This window comes from Amphimedon queenslandica, unplaced genomic scaffold, assembly GCF_000090795.2.
Source record: "Amphimedon queenslandica unplaced genomic scaffold, v1.1 AMPQUscaffold_11116, whole genome shotgun sequence".
Lineage (NCBI taxonomy): Eukaryota > Metazoa > Porifera > Demospongiae > Haplosclerida > Niphatidae > Amphimedon > Amphimedon queenslandica.
In genome coordinates, this window is record NW_003548639.1 from 4,343 (window position 1) to 8,454 (window position 4,112).

Genomic DNA, 4,112 nt, shown 5'->3' on the forward strand with positions numbered 1-4,112 from the left:
GTTTTTGTAGTACATGTACATGCATGTGTAAAACTGGTGTAGGCACTGTGGTTTTGTGGATATAGCCTTTGTTTGTAGATGGTAACTCACCTACATGTACATCTAGTTCCTCTGGGAGTGTAGTATGGGCCTGGGTAGCTAGTACTGGAGACCAATGTGGACTTGAGTAGCCATTATTAGGGGCCATGTGGTGCTTTTATTGATTACATGTATGATGCAATTAATTGATTTATTTTAATTATTCATTACTGTAAATGTAATAAGTGTATGTGTGTGTGTGTGTGTGTGTGTGTGTGTGTGTGTGTGTAAAAAAACCCCACAGGGATGGAGACAGACAGGGTCCCCATCCCTGTGGGGACCCTGTCTGTCATGTACATGTACATGTATGTGTCTAAACTTTTTACTTTTATTATTTATATTGTGTAGGTGGGTGATCTTGCGTGTTATAAAATGATCTTCCAACTAAATTTTCAAATTGATTATATTGACTAAAATGTGTTAAATGATCTTTAGCTGAAAAATTGGGAATAGTTAAAAATGAAAGGCCTTCATTTAAAAGATTAATCTGTGCTCGTGTTAATGTAAAGGAGCTGAGGTTGTGTACTACTGTGTTGGGTGGTTGTGGCATTGACCTTGGTCTAAAAAGGAGAATATCTCTTTGGAGCTTTTTGCAATCAGGGTGGTTTCCAGCAGCAGGTATCTTTCTGGAAGTGGAAAGTCTGAGCGGTTTTGGAGTGGTATAATATATACTCTAAAATTTTGCCTTCTGAATTGCTACCAAAATTTTGTTGGATGGGATTATCGCTGAGAGGTGTGTCATAAAAATATCTTCGTATTTGCTAAAAAATTCTTGTACTTCATCGTCGAGGCAATCGAGTTGCTTCGGCGTGTATATTCTTGGAATTGCAACTTAAATTTATTTGATACTGGAATGTACTTTTTGATTTTCTTATTTTGGGAGGTTTTCCTGTTTGCATTACTGTATTTGCTTTGATACTTTTATATTGTGTCTGGACAATAATTCCAAATTTAATTTTATGCATTGTAAATTTGACTTTTAAATTAAAACTTATTTTTGTTATGTATGTACATTATGTTATTAGAGCATCGGACCAACTAAGTAAGCATGGGTCTGGTTCACACAGGGGAAAGACCACAGTGACCCAGAGCTACAATTGAGCCCTCCCTCGTTCGAGGGACTAGTGGGTGCTTTCCAAAAGTACTGGTGTCTAACTTAGGGTGGTGTTTTTGTTTCGGATCCTGAGATCAGCATATACCTTTGCTCAGGCCTTTGTTTTAGAGCTGAGATCAGTATAGCCTTTGCTCAGGCCCTTCCACCTCTGTGTGTGTTTTTGGGAGATATACAAATATCTGAACCCAGCTAACCATAGCCGTAGCCTAGCGCTGGGGTGCACCTCGATTGGAATGATTGGCCAATGCCCGTGATTCCCTCCCATTGACCTTTGTTAAGGTCGCCATCAGATGGTCCTTTGCTCCAGTTTTGTTTATGTGGTTTGGTTAAATTTGCTATTAGTTAGTTTTTGTTACCATTATTGTTGCTTGTTCATGCGTGTTAGTCATTATAGTAAGAGGTGTGGTTTTTCTCACGTGACCCTCCGAAGGGACCGGCAGTCTGGCCTTGAGAACCAGATGTGGCAGGTTAAAACGTTTTTTCGGGCGCCCAACTCTCCCTGCTCTGCCAAATCCACTTCAGTCAGGTCCGGTAAGTTTTAAGTAATCTTTATAGTCTCAAACTAGAGTTACTTTAATAGGCTGATACCAAGTTTATGTAGTACATGTACCTGCATGTGCAAAACTGGTATAGGCTTTGTAGTTCTGTGGATTATGTCTTTGTTTGTAGATGGTAACTTACCCACATGTACATCCAGTTCCTCTGGGGGTGCAATATGGGCCTGGTTAGTCACTACTGGAGACCAAGTGGTAGTATGGGTTTGGGTAGCCATTATCAGGGGCCATGTGGTGCTTGTGTGAATTAATTACAAGTATGATGCAATTAATTAATTATTGTGTGTCAATTTAATTATTCATCACTGTAGTGTATAATTGTTGCAATTAGGTTTTTGTGTGTGTGTGTGTGTGTGTGTCTGTGTCTGTGTCTGTGTCTGTGTCGCAATTTTGGCCACGCCCCTTTTTGGCGCAATTTTGTGGTTAAAATCACGTAAAATTAACATTTACACCATTTTTGGAGCTCTTGTTTTGTTAATTATATTCATTAACCACAGTAATGTTGCTATATAAACTAGGTGGTTAGCACTTCTACCACTGTTGCAGCAATGAAAACATTAATAATTTTTTGAGTTAGAATGTTTGGGGGGGGGTTGCAACCCCAGCAACCCCCCTAGATTAGCCACTGAAACCATAGATACTATATACCCCTGGATACGAAACTCCTCTATGCACACATATAAAATCCCATAAGGAAACGTCATAAACGTCACATCCGGCTGTCCTCACCCGTGTTTCGCTGCATTCATGGCTGCCAGGGTAAGTAAAACAATCACAGTAGCCTATTCGTTTGTTAAAGTAGCTGAATGATCCCTCAGAGGACTTTGCAAAGCCTTTATATATTGAAATAATGCTCATAAATGATAGTTTGAGTGCATATTTTAGTTCTACAATGGATGTCATAGCCTACTTGTTGTGTACATTTCACTCAAGCCACTTTTTTAGCTTAACTCTGTTGAATTAGGCCAACATTTTTTATTGTACTGATAGGTTATTGTTTACTAGTTGTAGTGGGGCTATTATTTAGAGTGTGTTAAGTAAAAGAGCTGTTATTTTCTAAATCTTGGTTTTTCAAGCCCCACCTTTCTAGCCAATTTTTCTTTGTAATACTTGACTTAATTGGAACTTTTTTATATGGTTTTGTAGCTTGAGAATAGGTAGTTGTAGTGGGCCTATTCTCAAAAGGAGTGTATTTTTAGTTTTGGTGCAATTGTGTTGTCAAAATCATCATTTTTAGGTGACAAGAGATGGGAAAGTCATGCATTGGTAGACTGCATATACTAAAAGAAAAGGAAAGTTTCAGCAATTATAATGCATGATAAATGTCAAGTTTTATTGTATTATTGTACATAAAATCACACTTTTATTAGCAATAATAATACTTTTTATCATTGTTTTATTTTTATTCTGAATGAAAACGTAATATTATGACGTATTTCCGGTGAAACAAGCCTCAGAACATCCGGTCGGGCCGTGTTTCATATCCAGGGGTATATAGTATCTATGCTGAAACAGTAGCAACCGTACCGTCTGCTACGGCCCTGACTCCAAGTCCATCAGCTCTCGGTCAAGTTCATTTAAATCCGTGCATCAGTGAAATTTCAACTCTTATCTCACTTTAATAAATTCCAAGAATCATAATATGGCGAGATCTATTAACTAGAAAAATTAGCAAGAAGAGCAACACAGCCTTGACTAATGCTACTTGGAATCATATTAAACTGTAATGAAAACCCACCATGATGCTGTGAATTGCAGAGCGGGTCCGTTGCGGTCCTTGCAGGTACGTATGGTGGCCCAGAAGGGGCCTGCCTGAATTGCGGATCAGGCTGAAATGGGTCGTCTCTAAAAAACGGACCGGACCAGACCAAGAGTTGCTTAGTGCTGAGCAACTCTTTACAATGATTTACAAGCATTAAAACGGGATCTGCAAAAAAAGTGTGGCATTCCTAGCCCAGGTATGACAAAAATAAATATGCTAGAAGTAACTGTATAATTTTTACATTTATTACGTAGGATAACTACTTTTTAGGCTAGATTCTAAAGCTCAATATAACTATTTCAAAGGGTCTCCTTATCTTTAAAGAGCAGTGATTTCAAGGATATTGAACTATTATTATTTTAATTGTGTAATTAAATGAAATCAGTATCTCAGTATAGTGTTGCATGCAATAGCACTGATAAAACTTAATCATAAAATTTCACTATGTTTATTATTAGACTTACACCAAATAATATAGAAAAATCATTAAAATGGTGTCACTAAACTCCTGTTAAGAATAACAAATAGAATTCAAGTGATGGTTCAGTATTGTGATGCTTCATGCAGCCTGTTGCATTGATAAAGTAAAATTTTCGCTAACATG

The 4,112-nt window shown here is 37.7% G+C and overlaps 1 long non-coding RNA gene across 1 annotated transcript; it reads left to right on the forward strand.

Annotated features, from left to right (window-relative positions):
- The first annotated feature begins 3,602 nt into the window (after positions 1-3,602).
- LOC109589612 (uncharacterized) lies at positions 3,603-3,950 on the forward strand. Its single transcript, XR_002188810.1, has 2 exons — positions 3,603-3,704; positions 3,763-3,950. It is a non-coding gene; the product is annotated as an uncharacterized LOC109589612 (long non-coding RNA).
- The last annotated feature ends 162 nt before the right edge of the window (positions 3,951-4,112 follow it).